Source organism: Lithobates pipiens, unplaced genomic scaffold (assembly GCF_037356315.1).
Source record: "Lithobates pipiens isolate NorthernLeopardFrog02 unplaced genomic scaffold, aLitPip1_a1.2 Scaffold_3, whole genome shotgun sequence".
NCBI classification, from domain to species: Eukaryota; Metazoa; Chordata; class Amphibia; order Anura; family Ranidae; genus Lithobates; species Lithobates pipiens.
In genome coordinates, this window is record NW_027507790.1 from 33,050,971 (window position 1) to 33,071,625 (window position 20,655).

The 20,655-nt window shown below is 39.7% G+C and overlaps 1 protein-coding gene across 1 annotated transcript in view; it reads right to left on the reverse strand.

Annotated features, from left to right (window-relative positions):
• SCARF2 (scavenger receptor class F member 2) overlaps positions 1–20,655 on the reverse strand; it is a 319,293-nt gene that overhangs the window by 88,027 nt on the left and 210,611 nt on the right. The gene's annotated exons all lie outside the window — the stretch shown is intronic.

Genomic DNA, 20,655 nt, shown 5'->3' on the forward strand with positions numbered 1-20,655 from the left:
TAGGAGTGTGTCTATTGGGAATGTTTGACCATTCTTCCAGGAGTGCATTTGTGAGGTCAGGCACTGATGTTGAATGAGAAGGCCTTGCTCGCAGTCTCCACTTTAATGCATCCAAAAGGCATTCTATCGGGTTAAGGCCAGGACTCTATGCAGGCCAATCAAGTTCCTCCACCCTAAACTCAATCATCCATGTCTTTATGGACCTTGCTTTGGGGGTTATGGTGTGGGTTTGTTATTTAGGGGTTAGAAATGGCCCCTTAGTTCCAGTGAAGGCATCAGCATACCAAGACATTTTGGAAAATTTCATGTTACCAACTTTGTGGGAACAGTTTGGAGATGGCCCTTCTTGTTCCAACATGACTGCGCACCAGTGCACAAAGCAAGGTCCATGAAGACATGGATGAGTGAATTTGGGGTGGAGGAACTTTACTGAGTCCTGACCTCAACACAATAGAAGACCTTTGGCATGAATTAGAGCAGAGACTGCAAGCCAGGACTCCTCGTCCAACATCAGTGCCTGACCTCACAAATTCACGTCTGAGAAAATGGTAAAAAATTCATATAGACACACTCTTAAACCTCATGAACAGCCTTCCAAGAAGAGTTGAAGCTATTATAGCTGCAAAGGGTGGGCCAATGCAATATTAAACTCTACGGACTAAGACTGGAATGCCATTAAAGTTCATGCGCGTGTAAAGGCAGGTGTTCCAATACTTTTGACAAAATAGTGTATGAAGCCCAATTATTGGTCAGGTTAGAGATAAAATAGCAGAAAATATCCCATGCATGATTATTCATCTGTGTAAAAACCATGACTTAAAAAGTAAATTTTGTACAAGGAATTGGGGGAAAATTTTTAAAATGCGGTTCCAAACCTGCTTAACACACAGTAGATGCAGCAAATCTCAGAATGGACACAGGCATTATACAGAAAAAATGGCATCTGCCAATACCACAATATACTACAGGTAAAAATACAACGATAACAATGTGAAATTCCAATTATTTTATTTACAGGCTTATGCTGGGCAAATTGTGCAGTTTTCGTTTTACAACAAGAAGAGTAATTCACAATAATAATGAAAAATGACTCTGATCCCCAACTCTGAACATATTTTTACCATTGTTTCGTGCTTAATAATATGTTTAGACTATTTCCCTTGGAGTTTGACATTTATGCAGAACAATTCTGTAATGAAAGTGCACGGTAATTTCTAAGGCGCACATGCGGATGATGTATTCTGCTGGAGTAGACAACCATATCTAATACTGGCATCACTTCTTATTTAAGAAAACAATGAACACAGGAACAGTCAAAGGCATGAATTGCATGGAGATCCAGATGTGGAGGACAGCATACTGAAACAATGTGGGCATGTGGATTCAGGGTAAGCACTATTAGTAACTATTGTCTTGTGACTCTCATTGTTTATAGTGGTTCTGCATTTTCTTATGACTAATATTTTGCTCAGCAAGAGAAACTGCAGTGCATTTTCTGTGTTCAACAAATGGTTCTCATAAAATGTTCTTCCAGAATAATGTTTATTATCCTGTTTATTCAATTGCTATGTGTATTTCATTTTTACAAAGGTTTATTTCCTGCTTTCCATTCCCCAATCCTTGCTAAATCAAATCTTGCAATTATCGTAGAATCTTATGTGATACTTGTGTCCAACTTATAAAACGTTGTATTGCAAGTAAAAAACGAAATCTTAGAATGCTGTAGTTCTAGAAGTACCTTGATAAAAACTTGATGAGAAACATTTTCTCTGGACCAGGCTTTCTCAACTTGATTCCTTCAGAGGTTGCTAGGGGTGTCTTAAAGTAATTGTAAAGCATCACATTTTATTTTTATTAAATAGCAAACATGTAATACTTACCTGCTCTGTGCTATAGCTTTGCACAGAGCAGCCCCAATACTCCTCTTTTCAGGTCTCTTGCCCCCACTGTCCGCTCCTCCCCCATGCACTTTTGCATGCTCACTCTCAAGTCGGCTCTATGTGTCCATTGACACACAAAGTGTGGCTCAGCCCCGCCCCCTGCTCCCTTCTCACTGACTGACAGCAGCATAACCAAATGGCTCCCGCTGCTGCCTCCCTATCCAATGAGGAGAGAACTGAGGGAGCCATGCTGGATAGAGATCGGGTCCAGGTAAGTATGAGGGAGGCGGGGGGAGGGGGAGCAGCGGATTAAGGTAAAAAAACCTTCAGGCTTTAAAACCACTTTAAGAAATGGGAAGTGACAGTGTTCTCCCACATGTAATGACCAACAATGTAGGGGAGCAATTTCTCATTGGCCTCCAATGTAAAGGGGCATTTCTCCACCTCCCACCAATGTAAGCAGGCATTTCTCCACTGACTGTTAATAAACAGAGACATTTTTTCACTGATTCTACTGAAAGGGGGAGTTTCCTCAACTGACTACCAATGTAAGGGGGCATTGCTCCACTAACTGCCACTGTCAGGGGCCATTTCATAACTGACTACTAATGTAAGAAGGTGATTCTCCCCAACTACCGACAAGAGGACGCTACAATTTTTAGTTTGTCTTTTGTTCTTGGCTGTTATTTTTTTGGCAAAAGTGTGGGGCATGCTGCTCCAAAGCCTTGGATTTGGTTACTGGTTGAGTACTGCGCACCAGAAGGAACTTTTCCTATGCTCACGCACACACACACCCAAAGGAAAAAAATGACTGCACTGCATATAAAATAAAACATGGGTAACCTTATTCATCTAGAGAACATGAACAGAGAATCTCTGCCTGGATCCTCATACAGGTTTTTCCCCAAAACTGGGCTTAATTGTAGAGGTAAGGAGGAGCCGGTAATAAAGACGTAAATATACACAGTGTAATTACTATTGGGTGACATTTACACTTCAATGACATGGACCGTGGAGGTTCAAATAGGGTCTGGCATAACAATCTGGCAGTTTTCCATGGTTGGGGAGGCAAGCCGCACATACAGCTGCCCATAGGGGTGAACGGCTATATGTGGATATACTCACATACTGCATATATACAGTATGCCAATGTTTTTATGCACTGGCATTTACCCACACAGGTACATACGATGTAATCTCCAGATTCATATGCTCACATATTAGTAAACAGAAATGCAAAATAGCATTGGCGTTCAGACAAGTATAACAAATTGTAAAGCCAAAATACCTACTAAAGAAAAGACTTATTGCAGATAGTTTAAAATCAATTAGATAAAACATATGTCGGGGTTTCATTACTATAAGAAAAATCAATAAAAAGACAATGAGGGGTATAATATACACTTATGATATAACATGTTGGGACTTGTAGTCTTCTTATTTATAATATACAATGTATATTGGTCAAGCTGGGATCTTAAGTCCACTGGTGAATGATATACAGTGTATACAGGGCATGCTCAGTCTTGTGATCCCCCCCCCCAGTGGCAGAACTACCGCCATAGCGATAGGGCCCGCAGCTGAGGAGGGCCCGGTGAGCGGGCGGCGGGTGAGCCGCCGAGCTGCCTGTCCGCTCGGCGCTCATACAGTCACACTGACTGTACGAGCGGACACAGCCAGGTGACTCGGCGGCGGCGGGGGGTTGTCGGTGAAGCTGCCAGTGGGGAGGCTTAGTGGGTGGCCAATCAGCGGGTGGCGGGGCAGAGAGATGACATCATCTCTCCCCGCCCTGCAAACTGCCAGCTCTGCCCTCACTCACTGTGCAGGCAGCAGAGAGATTACATCATCTCTCTGCTGCCTGACTCAGACTGGCAAACAGAGTGACAATCCCATTCCCCACCTTAGCAGGAAAGTGACAATTCGCAATTTGTGGCAGGTGACGTGGCAAGTGGACAATCCGCAATGTGTAGCAGGTGACGTGGCAAGGGGACAATCTGAAACTTGTGGCAGGTGACGTGGCAAGTGGACAATCTGCAATGTGTGGCAGGTGACGTGGCAAGGGGACAATCTGAAACTTGTGGCAGGTGACGTGGCAAGTGGACAATCTGCAATGTGTGGCAGGTGACGTGGCAAGTGGACAATCCGCAATGTGTAGCAGGTGATGTGGCAAGGGGACAATCTGAAACTTGTGGCAGGTAACGTGGCAAATGGACAATCCACAATGGGTGGCAGGTGACGTGGCAAGTGGACAATCCGCAATGTGTGGCAGGTGACGTGGCAAATGGACAATCTGCAATGGGTGGCAGGTGACGTGGCAAGTGGACAATCCGCAATGTGTGACAGGTCACGTGGCAAGTGGACGATCCGCAATGTGTGGCAGGTCACGTGGCAAGTGGACAAACCGCAATGGGTGGCAGGTGACGTGGCAAATGGACAATCCACAATGTGTGTCAGGTGATGTGGCAAGTGGACAATCCACAATGTGTGGCAGGTGACATGGCAAGTGGACAATTTGCAATGTGTGGCAAGTGACAATCTGCAACTTGTGGCAAGTGGACAATCTGAAATGAGTGGCAAGTGATGTGGCAAGTGGACAATCCGCAATGGGTGGCAGGTCACATGGCAAGTGGAAAATCCGCAATGTGTGGCAGGTGACGTGGCAAGTGGACAATACGCAATGGGTGGCAGGTCACATGGCAAGTGGAAAATCCGCAATGTGTGGCAGGTGACGTGGCAAGTGAACAATCCACAATGGGTGGCAGGTGACATGGAAAGCGGACGATTTGCAATGTGTTACAGGTGACGTGACAAGTGGACAATCCGCAATGTGTGGCAGGTGGACAATCTGCAACTTGTGACAAGTGACAATCTGCATCTGGTGGCAGGTGACACACTCAGGGCTCCCACTGATTCTGCATTATGGTGAGTTGAACTATTTAATTTTCTATAACAATGTAATAATATAAATAATGTGTTTCAATCATCCTGACACTATAACACAAATGGTGCCGTGATAATTGAAGTTCCAACATCAGCCATTGCCCCATTAAATTGGCCCCCCATAAAAGTATTTTCTATCAGTGCCCCTCCCGAGACTAGAATCTGGATCTGCCCCTGGGTGTGGGGGGCCATACAACATTTTGCTATGGGGCCCAGTGATTTCTAATTACGGCCCTGCCCCCCCTGTATATAATATATAGTACATACTAGGACTTGTAGTCCTTTGGTATATAAAATATAAACATGATGGGACTAATAGTCCTCCAATGTGTGACATACTATGTATGCAGAACACATTGTGACTTATCATCTTCCTATGTATAATATACTATGTAAAAAAAAACATGTTGAGACTTAGACCCCTTTTACACTTGGGTGCATTGCAGGCGATACAACGCTATATAACGCTATAGCTGTTGCTGTGTTCTCCAATGTGAAAGCCCCGAGGGCTTTTACACTGGAGTGGTGCGCTGGCAGTACGCTAAAAAAAGTCCTGCTAGCAGAATCTTTGGAGCTGTAAAGGAGCCGTGTATACACCACTCCTAAACCGCTCCTGCCCATTGAAATCAATGGGCCAGCGCGGATATACTGCAGCAGCGCTTTGCGGTGGTTTTAACCCTTTCTTGTCCGTTAGCAGGGGGGGTAAAATTGACAGTAACACGCCGCTAAAAATAGAGGCATTTTACCGCAGACACACCCACTGCCCCAGTGTGAAAGGGGCTTCGGTAAATTTTGTATAACATGCAGTGTATACAACAGGACTATAGTCCTATGGTGCATAATATACAGTGTATAAGGATAAATCACGAAAAAGCTGAAAAACCATAAGGGGAAGAGAAGGAAAGAGCGGAGGAGAAAGGGAAAAGGAGAAAGGGTAGAGAGGAAGGGAGGGACAAAGCTAAAAGAGGAGGATAGAAGAAAAGGAAGGGGAAAAGAAAGGAATCGTTAAAGAAAGGGAGGGAAGGGAAAAAAAACAGTATAGGCGTTCACCCGAATACTGCTGCTGCATGCAGCCATTCTGTTTTATGGTTGGCTATGCGCACTACTTGCAGCTCCTCGAGTGCAAAAAACATCATGATTTTATGCTTGGAATATTTTTATAATGCAATGGAGTGGATTTACTAAAAATAGAGAATACAAAATCTGGTGCAGCTCTGCATAGAAACTAATCAGCTTCAGGGTTTTTATTTGCCAAAGCTTAATTGAACAAGCTGAAGTTAAAAGTTGATTGGCTACCATGCATAGCTACACCAGATTTTGCACTCTCCAGTTTTAGTAAAGCAACCCCTAATATGCTGTGTGCGGGTAACAGATAAAATCCAGACTTTAATAGCAGACAGCTGCTAGTATTGTTAAAAGGAGCGCATGCCACACCACTGATGACATTCCTTTTCCATTGAATCCCTACAAAAATGGAATGGTAAAATACCGATTGTTTAAGATCTTTCTGTGTACTAGACTTTTCCAGGGCCATCTGCTAATGAAATCTGGCACTGTGGTATGAACATAAAATAGAAGTGTTTTCTATGAGACTACTTTATCTCACCATCTACAAAGTGGCTATGGAAGCAGAGGATTCTTCCCCTTCTGCACAGAGCGGCCTATATCAAATAAAGATTTTTTCTAAAAAATGCATTGACATCTGTGATGCTCTTTGGATGTTACATTTTGAAAGCCTAATGGTTTAGCGTTGAACAGTGTGGGGTGTACCAACATGGCCTCTACCACCTTCTGTACTGCTGGTGTATGGCTTGTTTCAAAATGTAACATCCAAACGGCATCACAGATGTCAATATACTATATTTATTTATATACATTATTGCTAAAATGACCGTGAAATTCAAGATGTAGCTGGGTATACTAAGATGTCCACTGCTACTTCTTCTGACTGCAGGTGTTCTGTCAGATGAGCAAACCCGGTAGCGATGGACGTTTGCACAGCTGACGGAACGTCACTTCCGTTACCTAATCTGACGGGTCGCCGATTCTGATGGAGCACCTGCTGATGTGGAGACTGAACTAAAACATAGCTACTGAGTTGGCCCTTTTACTCTGGCCGTTTACATTGGTATCCATTCCTCAGGACACCTGATATGATGTCCCGCCCTCCAAGATTTTAGCACTATTGAGTGAAAGACCAGCTCATCCATCCTTTGAAAAACGGAAATGGTTAGAATTGTGTAAACCAAGGAACATGGCAAGGGCTATGTCAGTCCAGGTGCTACTACTGTTCATGAAAATGGTTGTTGTAGCTGTCACACATCCCAGGAAGGTAATTTGTACGCATTGCCGCTTCCCTCCAACTAAACCAAGCTTAAGATAACGGGAACAACATTGAAGGCAGTCATGTAATTTGCATAAACACCAACAGAAAAATGTATTAAACCACAAAACGAATATTCATGAATATGTTTAATGTGAGGACAGTGCTCTGCTTATGGTATAAACCTATTCGCAATGGACTATGAGTTACAAAAACCATTCTATAGAATCTATGGTATACATTTATTATATTCAAAGCAGTCAAATACTACTTAACAGTAAAGGAAGAATGGTCAAAAGGTTACGCTTTTATCTGGAATTCACTAAGAACACTATTTTAATTAGGATTACAAATCTGGATCTCCTCATGGTAACCATACTATAGCCCACAAGAGACATACAAAGCTTTAAAGCAAGTGATTTTTAATATCAAAGTCCTCATGAGGTACTCAGCGTGGCTTTGAAGCGCAGCGGAAATAATAAGAAAACAGCAGAAACAGCTGAATCTTGGAGAGGCATCACATGTTTCATAGTTGGTATCAAGATGACATTTTCTTTTCAAAGCAAAACCAAGATCTCATTTTCTTCTAAGTTAAATGTCATAGATCACAGCACTCATCAAATGCACAAACTGTTAATAAATTCATATGTTGCTTAAAATCTTCCCCACGCGTGCCCCATAAACAAAGATTCTGCAGGCAGTCAAATCCAAGAACTTTTGAAAAGACTGAGGGGTTGAATGATCCATGTTCTATAATGTGACGTATTAGAAAAACATTATGTTATGAGCATTGCACAAGCCATTCATGTGAAAGCAACAGAATATTGTGCATTAGACACTTCTTTGCTTCAGGAGGTCCAAATTAAATTGGAAAATATGAAGAAAGAAGGATACATTTAGATGAGCACTGTACACTCTTAGGTGTGCGCATTGCATTTTTTGGGGGAGTGCACACAGCTTTGAAGGAAAACAAGGATACTAGATATGACCTGAAGTTTATAGGTATTTACCAAAGAACAGTTTGGTGGCCAAAAATGGTGCTTTAAGTGTGAAGAATACTAAGAGTATCCAGTTTAGGTGACAACTGTCTAAGTCCGGCCATAGACAGTTTGAATCTTTGCCGGTTCAGCAGGAATCGCTCGATCAACTTGAGTACAACCAGTTTGCCAGGTTCACTTGCAATTATTGCTAGTGGCTGCTTTAGTCCATGCTGGAATCCATTCTTTAACAAAAGCATTTTTTGTGCGTTGAGGCAAGTTGTGTCACAACAGTCCATTCAGTTTGAATGGGCTCTCAGTGTTCCTCAACAGATAAAAAAAAATACACTAATATGACTTCTGACAACATAGCACACCAGAATGCACAAAAGATACACATCTAATTGTTGTGGTAGACTGAAGCACAGGTGTGTTTAGGTCTAGTGTATATGTGTATTGGTGGATGGACGAGCCATGCATTACCCACAATAAGAGGGGAATCATCTTTACTTTGGAGAGATGTCCACTGACATTCTCCTCAACAAGACAAATAGAACAAAATACCTAATGGGGTTCAACTCTCCCCCTGTTCTATTTAACAGTAAGGTCTTAGCTAGAGTTACAAAGTAAAAAAAAAAAAAAAAGTATATATATATATATATATACAGTGAGGGAAAAAAGTATTTGATCCCCTGCTGATTTTATACATGTGCCCACTGACAAAGAAATGATCAGTCTATAATTTTAATGGTGGGTTTATTTTAACAGCAAGAGACAGAATAACAACAAAAATATCCAGAAAAATGCATTTCAAAAACGTTATAAATGTATTTGCATTTTAATGAGTGAAATAAGTATTTGATCCCATATCAATCAGCAAGATTTCTGGCTCCCAGGTGTCTTCTATACAGGTAATGAGTTGTGATTAGGAGCACTCTCTTAACCTCCCTGGCGGTATGATTATTTCAGATTTTTGGTGCTAAAAGGTGTACCATTATTTTGCATGGAAATTTGGCTTTTAAATTGTAGGCTTGTAAAACTCACTTAAATCTGTCCAAACCAGTCTAGTAGACATCCTGGGTATGATACAGTTTGAAAAAGGAAATGATAAATTATAATATAATAAATAACTATAAATAATTATACCAAATATTCAATAATGTAATCAAATCAAAAACACTGAAATTTGCTCAGTTGCAGAATTGTCGCTGTTATTACTTTTCAGTGTTTGATGACGGATCTCCCCACAAATCACTATCGCTCAATTCTGTGAGTGATTCTAATTTATTATCACTGTTTTCTAGCTGGTCTGAAACCACTTTTGATGTAAAGGGATGGTTTTGGTTGCTATGGACAATCTCCAGTTTCCAGGCAGAAAGAACAGTTTTTATAATATAAAACTGCATGCAGGGCACTGGACAAACCACTAGGGACAAAAGGGATGTAAAATAATTTTATACAGTTATGTAATCTGTAAGATTACATTATACTGTATGTATAGTGTGTGTTTCACTTTTTGAATTTGGCCCCGTTCTCCGTCCCCGTGCGTCGCAACGCTCGCAGGGAATGGAGACTGGCTCCGTGATGAATCGAGTGGAGGATGAGCCACTCACACTGCAGGGAGACATTGCTGGATCCAGGGGATAAGGTAAGTAAGCTCTTCCTAGATCCTGCAATGCGATCCTGGCTCGGGGTTACTGCTTTTGGTTCTGAAATTCTACCCTGAGCCAGACTTGGAAATAACGCCAGGGAGGTTCTCCTAATCCCAAGCTTGTTACCTGTATAAAAGACACCTGTCCACAGAAGCAATCAATCAATTAGATTCCAATCTCTCCACTGTGGCCAAGACCAAAAAGCTGTCCAAAGATGTCAGGGACAAAATTGTAGACCTACACAAGGCTGGAAGCTACAAGACCATCGCCAAGCAGCTTGGTGAGAGGGTGACAACAGTTGTTACTGTTACCAGTTGCGATTATTGGCGAATGGAAGAAACACAAAACAACTGGCAATCTCAATCAGTCTGGGGCTCCATGCAAGATCTCACATTGTGGAGTTTCAATGATCATAAGAATGATGAGGAATCAGCCTTCCCTTGCTCAAGAAAGCACATGATTCAGATAACTGTGTGAAAGTTTTGTGACCAGATGAGACCAAAATTTAGCTCTTTGGCATCAACTCAACTTGCCGTGTTTGGAGGAGGAGGAGGAATGCTGCCTATGACCCCAAGAACACCACCCCACCATCAAACATGGAGGTGAAAACACTATGCTTTGGGGAGGGGGGGGGGGGGTTGCTAAGGGGACAGGATAACTTCACTGCATCAAGTGGACTATGGACAGGGCCGTGTACCGTCAAACCTTGGGTGAGAACCTCCTTCCTTTTGCCAGGGCATTGAAAATGGGTCATGGATGGGTATTCTAGCATAACAATGACCCAAAACACATGGCCAAGGCAACAAAGGAGTGTCTCAAGAAGAAGCATATTAAGTTCCCGGAGTAGCCTAGCCAGTCTCCAGACCGTATTCCCATAGAAAATATGTGGAGGGATCTGAAGGTTTGAGTTACCAAACATCAGCCTCAAAACCTTAATGACTTGGAGAGGATCTGCAAAGAGGAGTGGGACAAAATCCCTTCTGAGATTGGTGCAAACCTGGTGGCCAACTGCAAGGAATGTCTGACCTTTGTGATTGCCAACAAGGGTTTTGCCACCAAGTACTAAGTCATGTTTTGAGAAGGGGTCAAATACTTACAGTATATCACTCATTAAAATGCAAATTAATTTATAACTTTTTTGCAATGCGTCTTTCCGGATTTTTTTTGTTGTTATTCTGTCTCTCACTGTTAAAATAAACCTACCATTAAAATTGTAGAATGATCATTTCTTTGTCAGTGGGTAAATGTAAAAGATCAGCAGGGGATCAAATACTTTTTCTCCTCAATGTATATATATAAAATATTGACTTGGAAACTTCTCTGTAAGAATAGTAATTTTAGCTCCTTGAACAGTGAATATTTTATTTGAATATTTGCTACATGTGTGAGCAGCTAATATAAATTGTCCAATAGCCAGAGGCTTTTATCCCTTGTAAATGGAGCTCACCTGATTAATATTAGAGAAAATATACCATCCAATTAATAATAAAAAGAGCTGTTTTTATTCTCCACATATACTGTTACAATTTGCAGTGAATGTGCACGCACACCCAGTCCTTACACTGAGCTGTACATACTGGGTAAAGCTAAGTTAGTGTTATTAAGGATAAAGAAAAAATAAGCAGTCCCTGCTGAGGAAATTTATAGAACTAATTTATAGGCTATACTTCAACTTGGAGGTTGAGCTAAGCAAATATTACACTAATAATAACCATATGTATCAGTATATTATATATTGAATTAACTCTAATAAAGTAGAGAAGTATATGCAGGAAAAACTTTGCTTTATGCTGTATGCAAAGATATTTGACAGTGAGTCAACTATGGCTGTTGACACAAAAAGGTATTTTTTACCAGTAATTTCCAAGTGCTACCTTTAGAACCTTTAATGGTATTCACAGTGTTAAAATATCACTGAACAAAGCAGAACAGATTCCTAATGGAAAGGTTACAAAAAAAAAATCGAAAGCCCAAAGCAAGTCTTTCTGCATCCAAATTATTTATTGTGGGGCAATTTACTAAAGATTTAGCGACCATTAATATAGTAAGGCTTCATGCACAGGAGAAGCCGGTGAAAACTTTGCTCAACAAAAGCTGAAATGCGCGTTTAGAAACGCCAGTTTTGCCGCGTTTGCATGCCGTGTTTAGCTGTGTTTGCGTTTATAAGCGTTTATAAAGATAACATCATGTAGACCCTCCCAAAGCTCTCAAAGCATGTTTTTTTTAACTATTTCTGCCATATGGGATTTGTCCCATAATTGCATGTGATTCTGAATTACTTCAATTAATTGGTTTTGGGTTAAATCGGAAGTCATTTTCAGAGATGTGTATTCCAAGATGATCAATTTGCTAATCACAATCCAAGGTGTGGACAAGCCTAGCTTGGGGGAAGGGGGGTGGCTTGTGGAAAAAAGTTTCAGTTTCATGAAGGATGGGTGTTCAATATGGAAACATGGTGGGGGGTTGGGGCTGACCAGACACTGGTATGCAGGTTTTTCTATGTGAAAAAAAAGACAATGCTATGGTTTGGCCAGACTAGGTGGAGTCACTGATTAGATTAGAAATTGGATGAGGATTTGGGGCAAAGAAGTGGAGGTATTTCTCATTGTCCAAGCTACTGGAAACACTAGAGATTTTATGGGATTGTATCACAATGTAAATACGCTCTATGAATTATATAAAGTAATTACATTTTTTTAAACTTTTTTTATTGTTTTCTATGGTTTTCCATCATGTTTCTGAGTTTTCAGGTCCAAAAAATTGGGTTCCATTATAAACGCAAACGCGGCTAAACGCGGGTGCCGCATTTAGTCGTGTTTTGCATCTGAAACATGGACATTTTTGCGTCTGAACCCATTTTTTTGCTTCTGGAAAAACGAGGTTAAATGCAACTGCATAAAAACGGCAAAAAACGAGACTGTGTACATGGACACATAGGATAACATTGAATGAGTTCAGGGGCAGTTGGAAAAAGTGTCCAACTGCCTCTGAACACGCGTTTAACAGCGTCTCGTGTGCATGAGGCCTAAGATGTAATGAAATATTTCTAAACCCAAATAAAGTAAAACCTTGGACTGCGAGCATAATTAGTTCCAGAAACATGCTTGTAATTAAAAGCAATAAAATAAATAAGATTGCGCTATGGACAAATTCTACCTATTCCCTACACGGGTCAAGAAAAAAAACTATAAAATCAAGTGAAATCAAGTAAAATTCAATTATATGAAGTGAATGAAACTAATAATGGTGAGATGAACTCCAGAGGTTGAAGCTGCCTGTGCTTGAAACCTGCCCCTAAATATAGGAGTAGGCTAGAAAACTGAAGTGTAAATTAAGCTTTGGCGCTAAAACCTTTTTTAACGTGCACTGTGGGTGCCAAAATTATGTATATGTGTGTGGTGATCTATTATCTCTGCTGATGATCTAAATAATTGATGTGAACTAATGTGGAAATCTCCTAAAATCCACTATATACGTGATATCTACCAAAATACGTGTTGGTATATCTAAGTAGATATTAAAATAAAATTGAGAAAGGAAAAAAAGGAAAAATGAAGAAAAAATGTGTGTCTGTTGACTTGCAACTCAGAAATGCACATGTATTGCACGAAAATAGTGAATAAATCGCATGAAAATAAACAATTAAAATTAATACATATGTGCTTAGTAAAGAAATCATATGCAAACCATAAACCAATATCTATAAATTATGCTCTATGTTCAGAATCCTCAAAAGTGACAGTCCAAAGCGCTTGTAAAAGTACCAAGAAAAAATAACAAAAAAATCTTTCAATGTCCAACGGAAATTTTTTTCAAAGTCGCATCATTCAGTTGCTGAAAAACGCATGGAATTTTTGTCAAGTGAGGGGGATAGAGCAAGGTGACTAGTGCAGAAGGGTTAAAGTCATTCCTCTCCGGTGCGCCACTCTGTGTTAGGAAAAAGATATATATATGCGCTCACCAGACCAAAAACCCTCAATGGGTTAACCGAGCAGTCACAGTATGAGCCACTGTGCAGCTTTCCTTGGGCTCTGCTTCTGCTATGCTGGGGGAATGCTTTGCACTTTTCCTTCCACAGGTAGTCCGTTTAGCAAATACACATAGGAGAAAACAGAAGTACAACCATAGTGCAATACTGTTTTTGAACGATTTATTTGTTTAAAAGTCAGGTTACTCACAATATCCAGTAAAAACAGATCGCCTTAATAGTAACTGCGCCAGCGTTGCTGCTTGTATACCAATATGAGGTGCACGTCCTAGGCCACGCCCTACGCGTTTCGTCAGAGCGACGTCATCTGGAGCGGCCATGTTGGTGCACCCTCACGTTTATGTAGGGTGCAGTGCTCTTCTGCGCTTGCGCGATGTATTAGCGCCATTTTAACTGTGGGAATGCCCTACCAGAGCCGCTGTATGTCTATTACGTACTGTATGCTCCCTTATAACAGCACAAACATAGAAAAAAACTTTTTAGTTATTGCGGACACGGGATATAATATATTGTTAAACTATGGAGCATGCTGTATATTCCCTTATGCCAGCACAAATGTAAGAAACATTTTAACTATTGCGGACTCAGGGCATGGTGAATTGTTAAGCTATAGAGCGCTGCAATCCACATGTTAAATTCCGGTATACAATGAGAAAATTGACAACAACTATGCTCAGATATAATTAATAAAATGTATATAGAAAATATATATAAAAAATATAAGAAATGTACATAAAAAGCTATATAAACAATACGTTACTAAAAATGGTAATGCCTTAACCGACTACCTTATGCATATGACCCCTGCAGATCTTCTAGAGTACAGGGTTCTATCTGTATTTTTAAATGCAAATTATAATTACAATTGCTAAAAATTAAAACAAAAATTAAATCAGACCATATAATCACTTCCCTAGTAAGTGAATGTGCTCCGGGAGAAATAAAATAAAATAAAATAAAAAGGAGAGAAAAGAAGGGGGAAATGAATGAGACAAACTGGAAACATGGATGTATGTATACATATATATGCATCTATATCTGCACATCCTTACATCAATCAGTTAACTCAGTTCAATGGATATGAAGGGTAATTACAGGTGAGATTAAATTCCTAAAGGAAGTATGTTATGAAGAAGTACCGGTATCTTTTCATTTTTTTAGGGAATAATGAAAATAAAAATAAGTATAAAGTAAAAGGAAAATGACAATAAGAATAAATATAAAACGAAGGCCAGTGTATACGTATATATGCCTCGTTCGGAAATAATGAACTCAAGTCTTGTATACACATATAAATGTGTACTGTTCTCATTTGAGGACATATATGTATAACCTCAGATTTGGGTCACATAATGTATATGCACCCTCTTTTAGGGGCCAGAGCTTTTAGGTGGATCTTTTTACTGTGATGCCACAACTTATTGGGAGAAACCTACTTAGTTACGGGTCGAATGTTATGCTATGATTTTATGGGTATAAACGGTCCTACCTTAGGTAAGTAATGTATATTCTAGAACTGAGACTGGGGGAGTTTTAAAAATTGGTCAGAAAACAATTCAAATCCAGCTCCACATTCATTCCCTGTGGTTGGAGGGTATCTAAGTCATATATCCATTTGGTCTCGTTTTTGGATATTTTGATTGTTTTGTCCTCTCCTCTCCAGTGGGCCCTTATTTTGTCAATACCGTAAAACACCATCTGTCCTGGGTCACGATTGTGGAAATCCCTAAAGTGTCTGGAGACACTGTGTTTGGGATACCCTTTTTTGATGTTCCTAATATGTTCTCCGATTCTGGTTTGGAGTTCCCTCGTGGTTCGCCCTACATATTGTTTGGAACAGGGACACTCTATAATGTAGGTGACATGGGTGCTTTTGCATGTAATGAGCTAATTTATTCTATATTCTCTTTTGTTTGAGGATGACTGGAAGGTGGTTCTCTTCTTTTCCGTTCTTTTGCTGTTTTTGCAAGGGAGGCATTTGCCACATTTGAAAAAACCTTTTAAGTTACCCGCTACTTTTATTTGTCTTGGGGGATCAATAGTATTTTTAACTAGTTTGTTTCTCAGTGTGGGTGCCCTTCTGTAAATAAACAGTGTTTTTTTTGGTAGAATATCTTTGAGTGTACAATCAGCTTTCAGGATAGGCCAGTGTTTCTTGATATATATTTTATTTTATTTTATTTTCTTTCTCCCGGAGCACATTCACTTACTAGGGAAGTGATTATATGGTCTGATTTAATTTTTGTTTTAATTTTTAGCAATTGTAATTATAATTTGCATTTAAAAATACAGATAGAACCCTGTACTCTAGAAGATCTGCAGGGGTCATATGCATAAGGTAGTCGGTTAAGGCATTACCATTTTTAGTAACGTATTGTTTATATAGCTTTTTATGTACATTTCTTATATTTTTTATATATATTTTCTATATACATTTTATTAATTATATCTGAGCATAGTTGTTGTCAATTTTCTCATTGTATACCGGAATTTAACATGTGGATTGCAGCGCTCTATAGCTTAACAATTCACCATGCCCTGAGTCCGCAATAGTTAAAATGTTTCTTACATTTGTGCTGGCATAAGGGAATATACAGCATGCTCCATAGTTTAACAATATATTATATCCCGTGTCCGCAATAACTAAAAAGTTTTTTTCTATGTTTGTGCTGTTATAAGGGAGCATACAGTACGTAATAGACATATAGCGGCTCTGGTAGGGCATTCCCACAGTTAAAATGGCGCTAATACATCGCGCAAGCGCAGAAGAGCACTGCACCCTACATAAACGTGAGGGTGCACCAACATGGCCGCTTCAGATGACGTCGCTCTGACGAAACGCGTAGGGCGTGGCCTAGGACGTGCACCTCATATTGGTATACAAGCAGCAACGCTGGCGCAGTTACTATTAAGGCAATCTGTTTTTACTGGATATTGTGAGTAACCTGACTTTTAAACAAATAAATCGTTCAAAAACAGTATTGCACTATGGTTGTACTTCTGTTTCCTCCTATGTGTATTTGCTAAACGGACTACCTGTGGAAGGAAAAGTGCAAAGCATTCCCCCAGCATAGCAGAAGCAGAGCCCAAGGAAAGCTGCACAGTGGCTCATACTGTGACTGCTCGGTTAACCCATTGAGGGTTTTTGGTCTGGTGAGCGCATATATATATCTTTTTCCTAACACAGAATGGCGCACCGGAGAGGAATGACTTTAACCCTTCTGCACTAGTCACCTTGCTCTATTCCCCTCACTTGACAAAAATTCCATGCGTTTTTCAGCAACTGAATGATGCGACTTTGAAAAAAATTTCCGTTGGACATTGAAAGATTTTTTTGTTATTTTTTCTTGGTACTTTTACAAGCGCTTTGGACTGTCACTTTTGAGGATTCTGAACATAGAGCATAATTTATAGATATTGGTTTATGGTTTGCATATGATTTCTTTACTAAGCACATATGTATTAATTTTAATTGTTTATTTTCATGCGATTTATTCACTATTTTCGTGCAATACATGTGCATTTCTGAGTTGCAAGTCAACAGACACACATTTTTTCTTCATTTTTCCTTTTTTTCCTTTCTCAATTTTATTTTAATATCTACTTAGATATACCAACACGTATTTTGGTAGATATCACGTATATAGTGGATTTTAGGAGATTTCCACATTAGTTCACATCAATTATTTAGATCATCAGCAGAGATAATAGATCACCACACACATATACATAATTTTGGCATCCACAGTGCACGTAAAAAAGGTTTTAGCGCCAAAGCTTAATTTACACTTGTAATTAAAAGCACTCGTATATCAAAGCAGATTTTCCCATAAAAAATAATGCAAACTCAGATGATTCCTTCTACAGCCATTAAGTCCTTCAGTCTATAGTCCATATAAAAAGATTTTAGCAATGTGACTTCAAGGCAACTTCAGGGAATGCCTGGGTAATATTACTGTAATGTTGGATCCAAATCACATCAATTAAGATGAGGATCCGACTTAGGGGTCATGCAGTATGCAGCTCAAAAAAAAAAAAAAATGCTTTTACAGGCATTTGAGCTTGAAGAAGCTTGTGCTTTTTTGTGCTCTTGTGCACATTTTTATTAAACTTCTTTGCACTCCTTTGAGCTTTTTTGAGCATAAGCATTTTGTTTTTACAAATCCTCCTTAAAGTCTATGAGCACAAGTCGGATAGAAGTCGCTAGTACAGAAACCTTTCGGAGCGACTTCAGTAGTGCTAATTAAGAAAACTCTCATTGACCAAAATGGGATTTCAAATGTGGAGTCTCACAAGTCGGATCCCAAGCTACTTGCAAGACCTTGCTTGTTTATCAAATTAAAATTTATAAAAAAATGTGCTTGTCTTGTAAAACACTCGCAGACCAAGTTAGTCGCAATCCAAGATTTTACTGTACAAATAATGCAATGTATTGCAGCTTACCGGTTCTTAAAATAAGTGCTGAATTCACAGTTGCATGTTACGGCAACACACAATATAACACATGTTTTACTGCAATACAGGATCTGTGGTATGTGAATGCCACCCAAAACACCTTACTAATGTACTTCAATGCACAAGTGTTTTAGTGAATAACAAAGCACATATGTGAAACACCATCTATATGGCATATTAAAAAAAAGGTTGCAAATAGGTTTTTGTGAACACTTAGGTCTGCTGCATTCTCATTTAACATTAATAGACTGCCTTAAAGTGAAATTCCAGCTTAGCACTCACTAAGCTTAAAATGACTCCCACCCCCCCTTCTAACAACTATAATAACTACCCTGTAGAAGAAAGATACAAATACTTACCTATTCGCAGGATGCTCCAGTTTGGACATGTGTTTTACTCCCAGTGGCCAGTGGACAATGTCTGCCCCATAGTAAGCATGTAGGTGACATCCCCGCCCAGGCATTCCATCCATTGTTGGTACTCTCTCCTCTTCCCTGAAGCCAGCCGCTGGGGAGATAACATGACCAGACTGGAGCACTTTGAGAATAATTACAGTAAGTATATGAATCTTTCTTTTACAGGGGGGTGGAAGCTGTATTAACCATATTTAGTTCTAGCCTGGGATTCTACTTTAATGTAATGATCCTTCCCATAAATGTATGTGAATCTGCTCGTAATTGCCTAGCGTGCGGTCTCTTGCACACCGCAGCTTAAAAATGCTCAGTACAGTTTATTTTTTTTACTGAGCTAAAATACAGCCCAATAGATGTAATGTGCCTATGCACACAGGCATGTAGACAAGAGCCCTGAATTCTTCAGTAAAAAAAAATCTGCATTTTTAGTTAGTAATTTACACAAACGCACACAGATTTGTCCATTGATATTGTCAATCTGATAACAAGCTTCCAGGCATTCACAAAACACATATGCACAAAAATACATAAAAAAAAAAACGTCTGAAAAAGTAGCTCAAAGAGGAGTATTGTGTGCAAGAGGCCTAAATTAATAATATATGCCTCTTCCAACTAACATAGATGGCTGTTTTTTGAACATTTCATACACAGTATCTCACAAAAGTGAGTACACCCCTCACATTTTTGTAAATATTTTATTATATCTTTTCATGTGACAACACTGAAGAAATTACACTTTGCTACAATGTAAAGTAGTGAGTGTACAGCAAAATAACTCAACACACAGCCATTAATATCTAAACCGCTGGCAACAAAAGTGAGTACACCCCATAGCGAAAATTTCCAAATTGGGCCCAAAGTGTCAATTTTTGTGTGGCCACCATTATTTTGCAACACTGCCTTAACCCTCTTGGGAATTGAGTTCACCAGAGCTTCACAGGTTGTCACTGGAGTTCTCTTTCACTCCTCCATGATGACATCATGGAGCTGGTGGATGTTAGAGATCTTGCGCTCCTCCACCTTTCGTTTGAGGATGCCCTAGAGATGCTCAATAGGGTTTAAGGTCTGGAGACATGCTTGGCCAGTCCATCACCTTTACCTTCAGCTTCTTTACCAAGGCAGTGGTCGTCTTGGAGGTGTGTTTGGGGTCGTTATCATGTTGGAATACTGATCATGCTCTGCTTCAGTATGTCACAGTACATGTTGGCATTGATGGTTCCTTCAATTAACTCTTTTGTTCAGATCCTCAGAAAGTTCTTTGCCATGAGGTGCCATGTTGAATTCCCAGTCACCAGTATGAGAGAGTGAGAGTGATAACACCAAATTTAACACACCTGCTTCCCATTCACACCAGAGACCTTGTAACACCAATGAGTCGCATGACACGAGAAGGAAAAATGGCTAATTGAGCCCAATTTGGAAATTTTCCCTTAAGGGTGTACTCACTGTTTTTTGCCAACGGTTTAGACATTAATGGCTGTGTGTTGAGTTATTTTGAGGGGACAGCAAATTTACACTGTTATACAAGCTGTACATTCACTACTTTACATTGTAGCAAAGTGTTATTTCTTCAGTGTTGTCACATGAAAAAATATAATAAAATATTTACAAAAATGTGATGGGTGTACTCACTTTTGTGAGATACTTTAAATAACCAGACTTTGTACATTGCAATCTGTATCCAATCACAGTGCACCTTAGCACAGGGAAACATGTTGCATAAATGTGTGTGAATCTGACCTTGATAGCCGAGCATACACTAAAAAAAAAAGTATTTTTTTAACTAACAAGACTGCCAGGTTTTTGTACATTTCACGCGGATACCCAGACTTTTTACATTCCAATTTGTATCCTAATGCAGTACACCTTGACACAGAAAAATGTATTGGGTAAACTGGAGTAAATTGGGGCATGATAGCTAAGCATACATCTTATGATTATTACAAGCCTCTGATCACTAACAAAATTGCCAGGGATTTGTAAATTTCACATGGATAGCCAGACTTTGTACATTCCAATTTGTATCC